This window comes from Sarcophilus harrisii, chromosome 4, assembly GCF_902635505.1.
Source record: "Sarcophilus harrisii chromosome 4, mSarHar1.11, whole genome shotgun sequence".
NCBI classification, from domain to species: Eukaryota; Metazoa; Chordata; class Mammalia; order Dasyuromorphia; family Dasyuridae; genus Sarcophilus; species Sarcophilus harrisii.
In genome coordinates this window covers 129244699-129262835 of record NC_045429.1, presented here as the reverse complement: position 1 = coordinate 129262835, position 18137 = coordinate 129244699, and the positions used below count along the sequence as shown (strand labels likewise).

Sequence of the window (18137 nt, the reverse complement as noted above, 5' to 3'; positions counted from 1 at the left end):
ATATTCCTTATGCAAATATCCCTCCCCTCACCTCAATTGACAGCTGCCCTTCTTATCCTAGCTACATTATTTTATTTGTGCAAAACCTTTTCAATTTCATATATTCAAAATTATCTACATTATTGTGATTTTCTATATCCTTTATTCTCCTACTTACCTATAAAAAAGATCTGACTTTAATCACTAAATTTTATATGATATGATATTTAATATATAGATTCTATACACATTTTAAATTTAAATGGTATAAAATACTGCTCAAAATCTAATATGTATAAAACTTTTTCAATTTTTCAAGAACTTTTCATTAAATAGGGATAACTTTCCCCCAGTAATTTGTTTCACAGTATATTAAATAATAAATTAGTGTAAATTTTCTTATTTCTATCTATCTAGTTTGTTCTATGGGATCTACTTTTTTTTTTTAATAGCTTTTTATTTACAAATATATGCATGGGTAATTTTTCAGCATTGACAGTTGCAAATCATTTTGTTCGAACTTTTCCCCTCCTTCAGATGCCAGGATGACCAATACATGTTAAACATGTTAAAGTATAAGTTAAATACAATATATGTATACCTGTCCAAACAATTATTTTCCTGTATAAAAAGAATCGGACTTTGAAACAGTGTATAATTAGCCTGTGAAGGAAATCAAAAATGCAGGCAGACAAAAATAGAGGGATTGGGAATTCCATGTAGTGGTTCATAGTCATCTCCCAGAGTTCTTTCCCTGGGTGTAGTTGGTTCAGTTCATTACTGCTCTATTCAGACTGATTTGGTTCATCTCATTGTTGAAGAGAGCCACATCCATCAGAATTGATCATCATACAGTATTGCTGTTGAAGTCAATAATGATCTTCTGGTCCTGGTCATTTCACTCAGCAGGGATCTACTTTTCTAATTATGAACCAATAATAAAAAAAAATTTTTTTGATGATTGCTATTTTATAATTTGAAGTTTGAAAGTGCTAGTTCCCATTTGTTGTTCTTCTTTTGTAAACTATGACTTCTGTGACCTTTTACCCTGCAAAAATTTTTTGCTGGGTTTGATCAGTGGAGGCCTAGATCTCTATTAAATGTAGATAGCATTTTTAAATGTATTCATGTAGCCTGTGACTAAATACAACAGTAATTATTGAAGTTATTATTGATTTTCTTATAAAGTTATTTTAAATTTGAATTTATATGAGTGTTGATTATGCCTCAGTTTACTGATCTCTATCTTAAGATTATTTTTTTTGAGTGGGATTCCACTTTTTTTTTGTCTTTAACTCTGTTAGAAACTCTTTTTGACTTGTGTGTATTCATTTTGTATCCTTTCACTGAAAATATTAACATTCTAAGGACTAACAACATCACATAGTCAACAAATATGAGTAATGTTCTTTCTTCTTTGCTAATATTTATTCTTTCCATTTTTTCCCTATTGATTGTACAACTTGGGAGAGTAAACATACATAGGTTATTGCTGAAGATTTCTGTTTAATATTTTGAATATCTTACTTTTTTTGGAGTTACTCTTCAATTTCTTTTCCCATACTCAATTTTGCAATTATATAATTATGTAAGCACTGATAAAATTAGTTATATGAATAATTTTTTTCTTTCTGTTTATATCCTCATCACTGGAACAATTCTTGATATATTGGTAGCACTTAAGGCTTCCCACAATCATTAAATCTATGTATTTTTGCCATCTTAATAGTTTTATCTTTAATAAAGTTATATCATTAATGGTTTAGAAGTTTAGATTTGTTATTATTTTCTGATACTTGAATATTTATATAGTCTATATCCCTTTTTGCTGGTCTTTCTTATTTCTGCCACTCATGACAACAAATCTTCCACATATCAATGGGAAAACCTTTTCCATCTCATTTCTGTAATATCTTATTCTAGCTTTTTAATGGGCTGAAACTCTTGAAGCTTTCTTTGCACTGAGGTCCCAAGCACTTGAGGCTGATTAGCAATTGGACAATATTAATATATGCTTGGAGAAAGAATGGCCCCGCTCACTCTATGCAAGTTGGGTGTGTTGTATAAGAGACTGTGGAGTGAGAGAGGCAGAAACACTGTTGGCGGTTTGTGTTACAATTGTTCTCACTTCGTATGGCCATTTCCCCTTCACCTCTGCAAAGAATAAAAATCAAGGATTTTCCCTTAACCTGAATTCTTGACTCCGGCTGATTTTAAACTACGCGGTCATCACATAGCCTCTCCAATTTCTACTGTGCCTTGTTCTTAGAAATATCAACTCATCAGAGAAATAAAGATGTGTGGAAGCAGTATTGTATAGCAGGCGGCACACTGTGTAGGCAGGAGGGCTAGTCCAATCTGTCTGCAGCTATGATCAGCTATATTATACTCTCCGTGTTTCTATGTTCTGGGGGGGGGGGGGGGGGGAGACAGGTCTGGTGCAAGCCCCCCTTCTCAATCCAATTAACTAATCAGAGACACCATCAGGTACAAAGAAAAAACATTTATTTAATCCCTGCAGGGAGAGGCCCAGACACACACCTGGGAGCCATCCCAACTCCCCACCATGTGCTCCTGGAACCTAACCTGCTTCTGGCTTGTCTAGGCTTTAAAAGGCAAAGGACTCTCAGTGTTCTCAGACTAACAGGATGTAACCATCCTTGACCAATGGTCACAAATGTTGGCTGCCTCCCAAAGGTCATGTCACTTCTTGCAACTTCCTGTATCTCAGGCTCAAAGTTCATTCCTCCAGAGAGTAAATGACCTCACCCAAGGTCCCAAAATTCTGGGAACAGGGACCATGTGACTCAATACTGAGAAATACTTCATCCAATCAGTCCCATTCATGTGTTTCTATGTTGGCTGCCACTGAGAACGTGTACTTTCCCTTTTTTGGGTTAGAAGCAGGAAAGAATAATCCTTTCTTATGAAAAAAAACCAAATGATTGTGTAATACAAAAAAAAAAAAAAATTCCTATCAGACAAAACTCATTATAAGGTTTACAGTAGTTATACATCTTCTTTGTCATAGGGGTATTCTGCTACAACACGCTTTCCTTTCTCCTTTTGGGATAAAACCCCTAAGGTTCCTGTTCCTCTGTCTCTCCTAAATTGTTTTATCCTTGTCTCCCAATTTCCCTTTGATAGACCAAAAGCATTATAATTCATTCTCTGTTCATTATGGAGTTGCTTGTGGTATATCACCTTCTCCCATTTCATTTGCCTTACCTCTCCCCATTCACACTACTTCTCATTCTGTTATTCCTTTCTACAAAAGATATTGAATTGCCAATAAGAACTCAGAGGCTTCATCCCATTCAGTATTAATTCAAGTCTTTTACATTCCTTGAGAAATACAATTGTCTTTTTTATGGTGGTATCTTTCAGCACCCTCTTCTTTCACATTCTGAGAACTTTTCAGGAACCTTGTCTTATCATACTTTTAAGAAAATAAATCATTCAGTATTATGAATCAATATTGTTTCTATTTGCATTATGTGAGACTTTCTTTTTCTGTCTTTACCAAAATCCTTCTCCCCAATTTGTAAAGGTTTTTTTAGAATCTAGCTTTACCTTTTGTGGTATTAAAGACTCCTTAAACTAGGGCTACAAATTGTGTTTAATTAAATTAACGTACAAATGTGTATGTTACTTTCTTATTTATTTATAAATGTCAAAAAAAGAGCAGATAATAAATGCTAGCTCTTTAATTCATTTTGTGTAACAAAATAATCCCCCCCAATATACATATAGAAAACAATTATCTTTTAACTCTCACTTGTTAGTTATATCCTCACTCAATTACACCATTAGCTAGGTTAATTATTGTTTCTTTATTTCTTGCCATATTCTCCATAGAAATGTTGTCTTTATCCTTATACTATGATAGAACCATGATATCACTAAATTTCCTATTCCCTACAAAAAATGAAGGTTAGGGAAATTCAATTTAATATTGCACTCAATTATTAATTCACTATGTGTAACACATTGTGCTTGATACAATGGATAGAAATATGTATATGTATCTATATAGACACAGAAGCAAACATATGTGTATACATGTATGCTTGCTGTGAATTTAAAAATATTACCAGCCTTCAAGAAGTTTATCTTCTAGAGGTAATTGGAGAAGAGGATTTGCACATACATGATGTGGAGGTAAAAACAATGAATCTGTAATCATAAGCAGTTTTTTTAAATTTTAATTATTTTTCAAAAGTTTGAACACACACACACTTATTAATAATATATTTGATGTAATTCATACAGCCAGTTCTGATATCTTCTTTGGTTTTTGCTCATGCTATTTAAACATTTCATCCTCTGCGGTTTCCTTACTTCTTATTCACTGATGAATGAAGAGGACCCATTTTTGCTAGTTGGGGAAGGTATTCTTGTTAATGCTACAAGCTTTTCTAATTGTTACAAAGAGAGGTACAAGGAATTTTCAGTATGAAAAGACTGTCTGAAGCACTTATTTGTCCCCCAAAGTTGTTAGTTTCACCTCATTTGAGGCATTGTATCAGCTTATATATTCATTTTTAATCAGTGCTTCAAATTTCTTACCTTCTTTGGAAAAATTGAATTCTTTGACGGATATGAAAGAGAACATGAGAAACTTCATCACAGGAACCCTTTATTATCAATTCATGAAACTTTCTAGAAACCCATCCATTAATCCTATAACCTGATAGTAGGGCCACTAGATAAGCAAAATGTAGAAAGATTTTACTGCCTTAGTTTAGGCTTCTCTTATTTCTCTTTAGGAAAAAACATAATCCTAATTATCTGTGGATTGATGAGGCGCTGTCAGATTGATTGTAAGGCATTAAGAGGAATGAAAATAGAGGCATCTATTGTAGACAGCTGTAGCTGCAAGGGACAGAAAGATAAAGGGAAATGGTTAGCAAGGATAGTAGGGTCAAGAGAGAGTTTTTTTTTTCAGGGTAGAGGAGACATAGGTATATTTGGAGACAGTGGGAAAGTACAAGGTAGAGAGAAAGAGAGATTGAAAATTAGTTGCAAGAAGCCCTCCTTCATTCTTCATGAGTCAATGAACTGAAAATTAAACTCAGAAGCTACTCCTTTCATAAAGTCTTCCCTGACATATCTACTCTTCTAGATTATAAATTTCAAAAAAGGGGGCCCTACCATAATCCCAAGTGGTCTGTGAACTATAGCATGATTACTCAGGGGTATATGATTAACCAATCAGAGGGTGAGAAAATGAGATACATCTTTTTCTCTCAATATGACAGCTAATAATGGGGCTTTTATCCAAGACAAACATAATGCCCAATGGTTTGCTGTTTTACCCCTCACTCTACTGTGATCCAAGATTCCCTTTTTCTCTATTTTTTTTTTTTTGTCAGTAGTACAGGACTCTTAGAATCTAAACACAACTCTATCTCATAGAGCAGCTTAAGTACCATAGGAAAATCACTATATATTGTACAACCACCAACTCAAAGAATACGTGCCCTCTGCTGCCCAGTTCCAATTCCACCATATCATCTCTTGGCTGTCAAGTACCACCCAGGGGAAAGAGTCTATCCTAAGAAGTAGTGACAAGTAAGAGGCCTACCCCTGGATTTTGAGTTTGATCTAGGGTGTTATATAACACAAAGAGGAATGAATGAATTGTGATCTACATCACAGATATCATTACAGTAGATATCCCTTTAAAATGTTGTTGCTCTGTCCAGTCTGAATCTTCAAGTCCCCTTGAACAATACTTTCCCTACTGATGTCAGAAAGAAGTAATAGATTTCAATCCTCTAGCTTTTTTGAGCCATTTACAACACATTTCCAACTTACCTGTTCTACCTTATTATATATTACTTCTCTTCCTATACTATAGTCCAGTCAAATTGATCTTCATCTGTTCCTCCTTTATACAAAAATGAAACTAAAATATCCAGAAATAGATCAGAAATTAAGGCATAATAAAATCCATTAAGCAGAGCCACAAAAAGAAATAGGAATGCATTTTTATAAAAATTTTCAACTGATTTGAAATTAAGGACAATTTATTTTTAATGGCTATTTTTATGCATATTTATTTAGATAAATTCAATTATCAACTCTTCAGAAGGTTTAAAGTCTTTGTATCATAAAAACATCCTTTAAGAAAAGAGCCACATAGTACTGGAAATTGCAAACTCTGAAAAATATCACCAAAAAAAAGAAAGAAAAAAAAAAATTGACCATCTATGAACAGCTAGGAATGACTGATTATTCCTGGTGGAGTAATAGTAGGATTGGTAAAAAATAATACTAAGTTAGAAAACAAAGAGAAAAATGGGAAATAATAATACATTCAAAAGAAGTAATTCCTATTTGACCTTTATACTTTCTCAATCTGACAAATTAAAATAATACAGTGGACAAAATAAAGACAGTGAATTTGATGATCAGTTTTTAATTTCTGATATAAAATAGTTATAACAGAGAAGAATTCAAAGGATCAAAAAAGTCTTGAAAAAAACCAATTCAAATACGGTGAAGCTACAATTAGAATTGTACAAGAATTATCAGCAGCTACAATAAAACATCTCAGGTCCTAGAATCATATCTATTGACAAGCAAAAGAACTAGGCCTGCAGCCAAAAATAACATTTCCAGCAAAATTATGTATAATATTGAATGAGAAAAAAAATGGACATTCAACAAACTTACAGATTTTCAGGACTTTCTATCAAACAAATATAAATATAATAAAAAATTTAACATATAAAAGCCAATATCAAAGATCAATTTCAAGGAATTCAATATGGGAAATGTATAGTATATGTTTTATATTCACATCAAAAGAATGACTGACAGAATTAAGGTAACAATAGTAATCATGCTATACAAATGAAGTGCAGAGAAAGAGAAGACACAGAGATATTAGAGGAGGGAGAAGGCCTGATAGTAATGAAAACCTACTCCTATCAGGAATGGGTTCAATAGGCAACACCACAGATATACCATTAAGGGCATAGCACATTCCAAAATCTAAAGAAATACAGGGGAAAGAATCATCCAAAAACTTACTTGAAATAATTCACGGCTTTAGCAAAGTTGCAGAATATAAAATAAACCCACACAAATCACCAGCATTTCTACATATTACTGACAAAGCCCATCAGCAAAGTACATTAAAGAGAAATTCCATTTAAAATTACTTAGACAAAATAAAATAATTGAGGGTCTACCTGCCAAGACAAACTCAACAACTTTGTGAACACAATTACAAAACACTTCCCATTCAAATAAAGTCAGATCTAAACAACTGGAAAAATACCAATTGTTTATGGCGTTATTGTTGTTATATATTTTGAATCCTGCCTTTAGTTCTGCTGGGCAAATGACAATGCTTTCTTTTGTTTTGTTTTATATTCCTTTTCTATTTTTTTCTTATGTTTTTTAAAATAAAATTTTTTTTTTTAAAAAAGAGAGGGAATAAAAGAATGTCTTTCTGCAAAATAAAAAGAAAAACCCTTTTACCTTCCCACACAGAGACATTAACACTGCTTTAGAAGATATATTAAAAAAAAAAAAAAAAAAAGCCTTACCAAGAAAGTAAAACAGAACATCATAAGGTGTGTCACTTCACAGAACTTTTAAAAAAGAAAAATAAGACAAATGTGAAGTAAAAAAAGCTTATAGAGAGCTAGGTGTGAGATTTAGCTTGGCCAAAATATTTTAAGAGGATAAAAATGTTTTGCATGATTGTATATGTATAACTTATATAAAATTGCTTAACATCTCAAAAGGAGAGAAAATGAGGGAGAGAGCATTCAGAATTTTAAATTACAAATGTTAAAAATTGTTTCACATGAAATTATAAAAATATTATTTTAAAAAGCAAAAATCAAAAAATAAGAAGCACCTCATAAATATAAAATAATTTTTTAAAAAGCACTTAAAAGGTGAACCAGGATATAAGATACTAAAATAATTGAAGATGCAACAAATCTGCCAGCATTTCTATGGTAATCTAGTTTCCCAGCAAAACCACCATTGTTGGTCTTTGGTCAATAAAATGTCAGAGTGTCTGGGACCTTATACATAAAAAAGAAATTTATCTTAAAGGGTACATAATTTTAATAATATTTTGGGATCAATTTTCCAGAGTTGTAAGATACTGAAAAGATCACAAGTTATATTGCTCCTCCAAAACATGATCAATAAGTTATCATCAAACTATATACCTATATGGACAATTTTTCATTTAAAATATTTGTGAGAACAGACAATTGAAATATAACCTGAAGGAATTTTTGCTTTGCTCTATTAGACCTTCTGTGTCTTCTAAACCTCAAGGTGCTTCAGAAAACAACATGATGTGAGGGACCACGGCTGGTGGTCCAGATTCAAAGGCAGGAACTTATTCTACTGAGAAATGCAACCACAAAATCATGGAGACTGAAGCTCTAAGGAGCCAGCAATCTGGATTTGGGGGAGAGAAAGGCACCAAGCTTTGACTTTTCTAAACTCTGACCATCAACTGCAGAAATACCTAACATAGCTTGCAAAATATTTGGAGCTTCATTTTCAAGATTTAGGGGGTAAAAAAACCCAATAGATCAGGAGTCAGTGACTTTGGAAAATTCAGGCCATTTAAGCCCATATCTTTCTTAAAAACTTATCCATGATGACATCATGGGAGGTTAGGAGTAGAAGAGTTTAGGGTGAGATGGGAAGGAGAGAGACAGAAAACCAGGCAGGTAGAAACAGAGAGAGAAAAGTAAACAGAGAGAGTAAAAGTCTCCTGATAGGAGACAGCAAGAGTGAGATACCATGAAAAAGAATTTCCTTTGACATATGCAAAGGAAATACTAATTTTCACAAAGTACAAAATATTCATAGTCAGACAAATGACTGAAACATATAAAAAAGTATGCAATCTTACTATACTTATTTTTTGATAATTATCAAAACAAAAACTATTGATTCAGTAGAGTAAAAGACAGCAACCTAAAGATTCTTCACAAGCATTCCTCATATATTCTAAAGTCAGAGAAAATCTTCTGTCAGAAGTGACTTTGAAGATAACTTTTTTCAGAGAGGCTCAACAAAACAAGGTCTCATAAGTGAAATCTATAGCCACTCAAATGAGATTGGTCTAACAATGCATATTGAAATAACAAAATGGGAAAAAAATAATTCTCTTGAATAAACACAACAGATGGATCTCAAAAATGTGTTGTTTCAGAAATAAATACAAGGAAAAGGACAGGCTAAATGGCATTTGAGAAATTGAGCAGTGCTTTCAACAACTCTACAATTAGTACATAATAGAAAACCTACAGCTTTTGATATTAATATTCCCTTTGTGATGTGATGTGGATATGACTTCTTGATATACTATGACCTCAGTAGGAGTCACGTGATGTATGACAAATTGGCTACGTCATATTATGAATGATGACTTGTTTATGAGTGGCAATAAATACGTTATAAAGGGCATGTATTCAGTACTATGCAAATTTCTAAAAAATGTGTAATAAAGTTTGATTTTAGGTATTGAGAGCCACATAGGAGGAGTAAAATATATATTTTTTAAAAAACAAAGAAAAGATTCTAATGTGTTAATTGGATACTCAATAGATGAGAATCATATAGAATGATAAAATGTGAATGAGTTAAATTTTGTATCACTTGAAGAATACTTACACTGGGGAAATTATGGCTTTATTCTAATATCTTGGAATCCTACTTATATTATCTACATCACAGTTTCTTAAACTAGTACTTGGGAAGGTTTTAAAAAAATATTTTGATAACTATATTTTAATACAACTAGTTTCCTTTGTGATCCTATTAATTTAGTTTATCCCTTTAAAAACTATTACTAAAACAATTCCTAGGGAGCTTTACCATACTGCCAAAGAGTTCATGACAAAAAAGGAACTAGAATCTCTGGTATAGATTGATCTGAAGAAGGTAGAAAGGGAAAAGTATATAAAAAATGTTAAGGACTGTCAACCTTGTTCACTTTTTTTTCTGCTCTTAATTTGATTGTTTTCATTTTCCTCTCTCTGTCTCTCTCTCTCCGTCTCATCTCTCTCTGTCTCTGTCTCTTTCCTCTCTGTCTCTCCTTTCTCTCCTCTCTTTCTCCTCCTTTTCCCCCTGACTCTGTCTCCCAAAACACTCCATTGACTCAGAAAACAAAAACAAAAGGTGATAAAAAATTTAAAGAGAAAATGTCAGAGCTAAACTAGTAAATCATGATTTTAGAAGTGTTGCAAGATTGTAAACCAAAAGCCATAATATTTTATTCATAGTAAAATTACAAGTCAGAGTAAATGAGATCTGCCTGTCAATAAAGGTTGAATTTGATTCCGACTGCTATCTAAAATACTCCTTTAATCTTTACTCCACCCTCGAATAACTTTTACTGTCTAATTCTACCCAGAACTGCTGTCTTCTACCTTGATTAGTGAGCAAAAAGTTAACTGGCCAAATTTAATTAATCTTTTCATAGCAGAAGTCAGATTTACCAGCACATTGCCCACTGACAGCAAGAATACAAACAAATAAATAGCTTGTACTGCTGTGGTAATGAAATGCTCAAAATTAATTATTTAGAGATCAACATATTCAGAATAGACTTCATAGACTTCAGTCAAAAAAGATATTGCTTTGATCATTATGTCATCCAAAGTTAAAATATATTGTCTTCATCATAAATTCCATGTTAGTATATTGCTTTAAAAACAAGCACCTCCACCAGTCCAAATAGCTATGACTCATTTTAACTATCAAAAAGAGAAAATTGCATTTCTATCCTTAAGGTAATTAGGAGCCAATGAAGCGTGGGAAGGGGGAGTGGGGAAAGGCAGGAAGTTACACTATGGATGGATCTTGCCTTGTCAAAGGAGACCTAGACATCTGTGTAGAAGATAGAGGGAGGACATTTTGGGCATGGGGACAACCAGAGAGAACGCATAGAACATGAGATGGAACGATAAAAAGGGAGACCAATTATGAGGACATAGCAAAAGTACAAATGAGATGTAATGAGGCCTTGAACTGGTTGCTATGTGAGTTAAGAGAAAGAAATGGATATAGGAGATGTAATAGAAATAAAACCAATAGGACTTAGAAATGGATTGGAAATAGTGGAGTAGTTTTAACATTAATATTTGAAAAACGACTCCAAACTTGTAATTTTGGACACGTAGAAGGATGGTGTGTGTGACCTCCACAGAAAAACAGAAGGTGGGACAAAGGGGAAGTTATAAAGTCAATTTTAGACATGGCAAGCCTTAGAAATGCTTATGGGACATGCAAGAAGAAAGGTTCATCTGGCAAGAAGCAGCTGGTACAAGATTGGAACTCAGAGGAGTGAGGAGAGAGATTCTTCTAGGTTTGGGATGACTCTTTAACCTATGGGAACTGCTAATAACATCAAGAGTATAAACAGGAGAAAAGTGGTCCAGGAAAGAACATCCCAGTGGTACCTGGGATGCATTCATGACAGAGAGGTCATGACTAGCACCAAAGACTCAGGAGAAAGGGTGAGATGCATGGAAAAGAACCAGGAAGAGACAGTGTCATTAAAAACAACAACAACAGAAAGGAGAAAGTATTTAGGAAGAAGAATGGTCAAGTGTCAAAAGGTACAAAGAAGTAAAGAATGATATAATGAGAGTGTTATATGGCAAAAGATAGTCTTTGACCTCAAAAAGTTTATGGTATATTAAAGCAAAAAAATGCAAAGTAATGTTCAAAGACAGCTACATGGATTATAGAAAGTGATAAACAGAAGGAAAGCACTAGAAAAGGGGTTTGGATGTAAAATATGGGATTTTGGTAGGTAGACTTAAGGAAGCAGAACATTTTGGGCATGGAAACAATCAGAGGGAATACACAGAACTGAGAAATGGAGTATCTTGTTTGTGGAGCTACCAGAAAGCCAGTGTCACTGGAATGAAGATACATTGGGGGGGGGGGGGGGGGAGTAAGGTATTAAAAAGGTTATGAAGTATTCTGAATGTCAAATAAGGGTCTTTTATTTGTTCTTGGAGGCAACTGGAATTTATTACATGGGAGGAAGTTTGCCATTGTCAGAACTGAACGTCATTATTTCTGGCATTTTTTTTTGGAAACTGATTGGAAGATTTAAAGGAGGCTTACCCAAGAAGAGACTATAACAACAATAAAGTTATAAAGTGATAGAGTCTACTATACCAGAACTGGAGTCATGACAGAGGAGAAAGAGATATATTCCAGAAATGTTGTAAAAGAAAATTTGATAATCTTTGGCAAAAAAATTGGATAATAATAGTTAGGTAGTAAAGTAGTATGACTCCTAATTGAGAACCTGAGGAATTAGGAGAATGGTGTTCCTCCACAGTGTTGAATGAGCAGGGGAAGGATTGGGGGCAGGGGGAGAGATAGATGATGAGTTTGATTTTGGACATATTTGGACAATATTCTATTGGAATACAATTTGAGGAGTCTTTTCCCACCTGGTTGGAGAAATGTTGGGGCAAGAGAGGCAATTTGAGAACCATTAGCACAGAAATGGCAGGAACTCATGAGATCAAAAAATTAATAGTAATTATATCAGGATACTACATGACCAAGAGAAATACTATATAGAGAGTAGAGAGCTCAGAACAGAACTCTGAGGAACACTTAGTGAGGGAGGATAATCTAGATGAGGAAATAAGGAGAGAAGGGATGATCAGATAATAGGAGAGTTAGGAGAAAGGTTTTAGAAAAATTAGAGAGATACAATATCAAGAAGGTGAACATATTTAATAATATCAAGGGTTGTGGAGAGATTGATTATAATATGGACTGAGAAAAGGACATTTAATTTTGCAATAAGAGATCACTGATGACTTTGGAGAAAATAATTTTAGTAGAATGTAGAGGTTGCAAGATAGATTGCAAGAACTGAAGAGAGTAAGAGAAGTGAAAGTGAAGGCATCTATTTTAAATGATCTTTTCATGGTGTTTAGGATATAAGATGATAGTAGTGATAAAAGAATCAAGTGTGGGTTTCTTTATTTTTCAAGGACAAGGGAAAATAGGCAGTAAGGAATAAGTGAGTAGACAGAGTGATTGAAAATAAGTAATAGGCGGTCTACCTGCCAAGACAAACCCAAGAACTATATCATAACAAATTACAAAACAAATCTCACACAAATAAAGTCAGATCTAAACAATTGGGAAAATATCAATTATTCATAGCTAGGCTAAGCTACTATAATAAAAATGACAATTCTGCCTAAACTAGTCTAATACTTGCTCAATGCCATAGTAATCAAACTGCCAAAATATTATTTTATAGAATTAGAAAAAAATGACAAAATTAATCTGGAAGAAAAAAAGGTCAAGAATATTAAGAGAATTAATGAAAAAGGAATACAAAGTGTAATGGGCTGAGGTTTGAGTTGATGCACTGAGGTCCCAAGTACGTGAGGCTAAATAGTAATTGGGCTATACTCTATTAATATACATGATTGAATAAAGAATGGTCCCTGCCCACTCTCCGTGCAAACCCTGATGTGTTGTATAGGAAATGACGATTTGGGTGGGTGGAGGCAGAGAGAGACAGGAAGAGAAGCTGGGAGAGATTGAGCCTGGCTGCTGGTCTAGCTAGCTTCTTGACTCAGCTACACACATTGCTATTGCCCATTCTCTTCCACCTCCGATCCTTCTTCACTGACGATATTCCCCTAACCTGAATTCCTGACTCTGGCTGATTTTAAAATACGCGATCTTCACAACAAAGGATAGTAGCATAGTAGTATGAAACCTAAAACTATATTATAAAGCAGCAGTCATCAAAATCATTTGGTCCTGGCTAAACAATATAGTGGTGGAATAGATTTCCTACACAGAACACAATATTCAAGGCCTGTAGCAATCTACTATTTGATAAATCCATAAACTCCAGCTTCTGGAATAAGAAGTCAGTATTTAATAAAAATTGCTGGGAAAACTGCATAAAAATATGTCAGAAACCTACTTCTCACACCCCATATCAAAATAAGGTCAAAGTAGATACATAATTTGGACATAAAGGATGATGCCATAAACAAATTAGGAGAACAAGGGATAATTTACCTATCATATCTCTGGAGAAGAGAGAAATTTATAACCAAAGAGAAATAGAAAACATTATGAAATGCAAAATGGACAAGTTTGATTACATTAAATTTAAAAGGTTTTGCACAAACAAAACCAACAGAAACAAAATTAAAAGGGAAGTACAAACCTGGGAAAAAATCTCTAGCGCTAGTATTTCTGATAAAGGTCTCATTTCTAAAATATGTAAAGAACTGTGTCAATTTGTAAAAATACAAGTCATTCCCCAATTGATAAATAGTCAAGGGATATAAACAAACAATTTTCAGATAATGAAATTAAAGCCATCTCTAATCACATGAAAAAATGTTCTACATTACTATTGATTAGGGAAATGCAAATTAAAGCACCTTTGAGGCACCACTACATACCTCTCAGATTGGCTAAGATGATAGGAAAAGATAATGATAAATATTGGAAGGGATGTGGGAAAACTGCGACACTGATACATGGTTGGTGGAGTTGTGAAATGACCCAATCGTTTTGGAAAACAATCTGTAACTATATCCAAAGGGCCATAAAAACTGCATACCCTTTCACTCAGCAATGCCATCCATTACTGATTCTGTAGCCCAAGGAAATCATAAAGGAGGGAAAAGGACTCACATGTGCAAAGGAGTAGATGCTCTTCAGTTCAAGGTGGCTGAACAAGTTGTACATGAAGGTAATGGAATATTATGGTTCTATTAAAAATGATGAACAAGCTGATTTTAGAAAGACCTGGAAAGATTTATATGAACTGATGCTGAACAAAAGAAACAGAATCAGGAATGCATTGTACACAATAACAGAAAGAATGTGTAATGATCAACTATGAAAGATTTGATTCTTCTCATGGTTCAGTGATCCAAAGCAATCCCAATAGACTTTGGACAGAAAATACCATTTGCATCCAGAGAGAGAACTATGGAGAATGAATGTCAATCAACATATGCTATGTTCATTTTTTCTTTCTTTCTTTCTTTTTTTTTTTTTTAAATCTTTCCCATGGTTTTCCCTTTTGCTCTGACTTTTCTCTTCCAAGATGATTCACAAATCAATGGGTATTAAATCAAATAAACAAATAAATGTTAAAACAAAGAAATAAAGGAATGAGGACAATCTGTTGATAGAGACAGAGTGGAATGGGATTGCTTGAGCAATAAGGGAGAAGAGTTTACGTTGAGAAGAAATAAAGCCATCCCATCTTATGAGACAGTGTGAAGGAGAAAATAATGGAAGAAGGCATCTGAGTGACAGAAAGAAAGAAGAAGGGAGAAATTGGTCTCATTTTTTTCTATAAATAAGAAGCAAGCTTTTGAGATAAGGGAGGGGGCAGGGTGAAGCATGGGAAGTTTGAAGAGAGATGAAAAGTTTGGAAGAGTGGTGGAGAGTAAGATAGTGAGTTGATAAGGCAGATATAAAAGGATTACTTAGTGAGGTTCCAATTGTGGTTATATAATATAAATTTATGGCGAACCCAGTCAGAATTTTTGCATGATTTTCTCTATTTTTGTTCAGTAGCACGTATATATGAGAAAAAGCAGTCTATGAGTGATTCAAGACTAAAGATGGGCAGAACATAACTGGTGATATGATAAGAGCCCTAGGGATTCAAGAAAGGAAGATAACAGAGTTGAATAGCTTTGCCATGGAGTCAAGATGGGATAAAAATGAAGAAGTGTTTAATACAATGAAGACAGCTAGGACAGAACTGAGGGGTCAAGACACTGGAAGTTAAGGTACAAAGTAAAATTTTTTAGGGGAAGACAAAAGGAGAAATGAAAAGTTACTGGGTTATAGTTGAATAAGGGGATATCAGAATACTTGAATGTGTATATAGTACTTTTGTGGGTCATGGCAAGTTCAACAGTATAAGCATTTTATATGTCATGTTACAAATAAGATCATGACAGCTGAGAAACTGGAAAATGAATGGATTCCCATCAATTGGAGAATGGCTGAATAAACTGGGGTAAATGGATGTTATAGAATATTATTGTTCTGTACGAAATGACCAACAGGATGATTTCAGAAAGGCCTGGAGAGATTTACATGAACTGATGCTCAGTGAAATGAGCAGGACCAGGAGATCATTATATACTTCAACACTGTATGATGATCAATTCTGATAGACATGGCCATCTCCAGCAATGAGATGAACTAAATCTATTTTTGATTTCCTTCTCAAGTTAATTTTATTTTATTTCAAGGTCCGATTCTTTTTGTGAAGCAAAATAACTGTATGGATATGTATACATATATTATATTTAAAATGTAATAGTCTACCTGCCATCTGGACGAGGCGGTGGGGTGAAGAAGGGGAAGAGTTGGAACAGAAGGTTTTGCAAGGATCAATGCTGAAAAATTACCCATGCATTATGTCTTGTAAATAAAAAAACTATTAAAAAAAAGAAGAAGATCATGATAGCTGTTTTGTTAATCCAGGCAAACTAGAGTTGTTTTTTTTTGTTTTGTTTTGTTTTTTATGGTAACATAATTATAACTTTAGAAATTGAGAGAAAAAAAGTCAAAATTTCTGAAAAAAAAGCACTGATTCACCTATGATTTTCCCAAAACTTTTCTGAATACTTTAAATTATTCCACTCAACAATTTCTGGGACATCAGAACCCACAAAAGAATGGTATGAAATAATTTTTCAGATAAAAACAACTCAGAAGGTTAGTAGAAAAGGTCTTTTGCATCAGGATAGAGCACCATCTAGCACACTCCATGCCAGTGCAGATAAGACACCAACAAAACAGGAGCAGGCTTTGGGAGTCACTGAATCAGCAGCACCTACCATCACTTTCAGAACTATCAGTCCACATACAGGAAGAGAGTGAACAACTGATCTATTGTGGGTGGCAATCCCAGGGCAAGGACTGATACTAGCACACCAGAACTTATGGTTACAGTGGAGTAGGGACCCTCAGCACAATTCTGAAGGAAAAAGAATGTGGTCGCTCACATATCTGAATACAGGCCAGGGGAATAGCAAATGCACCTTTCTTTAGATCATACCATCTTGGAAAAACAGAAAATTTACAGGTCCCTAGCACACTGAAGAAAATGATTCCTTAAAAATTAGAACAAAGCAAATGAAAGCATATGATTTCATGAAAAATCAAAAAGGCATAAAAACAAAACCAGGTTCTAAGAGCTTCACAACACTTATTTCAGCCACCTTTATGATTATTGGAACATCGTTCCCATCCACCCATTCTTCTGGGGGAAGTCACCACATACTTGGGGTAGACATCTCTCTAACTCACTTATAGATTTGAAATCCCTCACTTACCTTCAACCTCATTTAGCCTAAGACAATGTTATTGTAGTTTGGCCTCTGTGCAAGCTACAGCTTCTTGAAACCACAGATGAGAGTGGATGGAGATGGACACCAAAAGTAGACGAGCAACCCCACAAAAGGTACAGAAAGCCCTCACACCAGAGGTGCTAGACCTCCACCAGTAGACTATAGACTCCCACTTACCCCACATACATATGTCAAATAATAGTTCTTACCATTATCTATAATTGTTCCATTCATCTATATCAATAGACCATAGATTCCTACTTCTCCCACATATAGTGTAAAATAATGGTCCTTACCATTATCTATAATTGTTCCATTTACCTATATCAAAAGTTATATTCCCCTATGTAAACATTAAATCATATTATGCCATCTTTCCCTGTGTCTCATCCATTCTAAATCCATTCTTCACTATCAGAGACCTTCCATTTCTCCTCCCTTAGTATTTTCTCAGGTGATTGCCTCTACTGTGACTTCACTACTAGCTTACAAATATATTACAAATTCATGTTATGCGACAACAAATGAATTCTCACCACAACAGACCAATCCTATTACTGCTGCCTAACCGACACCTTATAGGACTCTCTAGAGTTGTTCAAACCTTCTTTTCTTTTCAAATTTCCCAGATCTTCCCGATTCATTTAGCTGTAAAATGTCTCTCTTTATTGAGAAAACTACGACCATTCAAGCTGAGTTCCTTCTAATTGTTTTTATCTCAAAATCCCATTTTATCATTTCCCACTTTGTCCTAATTTCCCATAG

At 34.1% G+C, this 18137-nt stretch overlaps 1 protein-coding gene across 4 annotated transcripts in view; it reads right to left on the bottom strand.

Annotated features, from left to right (window-relative positions):
- PRKN (parkin RBR E3 ubiquitin protein ligase) overlaps positions 1-18137 on the bottom strand; it is a 1838204-nt gene that overhangs the window by 916229 nt on the left and 903838 nt on the right. The gene's annotated exons all lie outside the window — the stretch shown is intronic.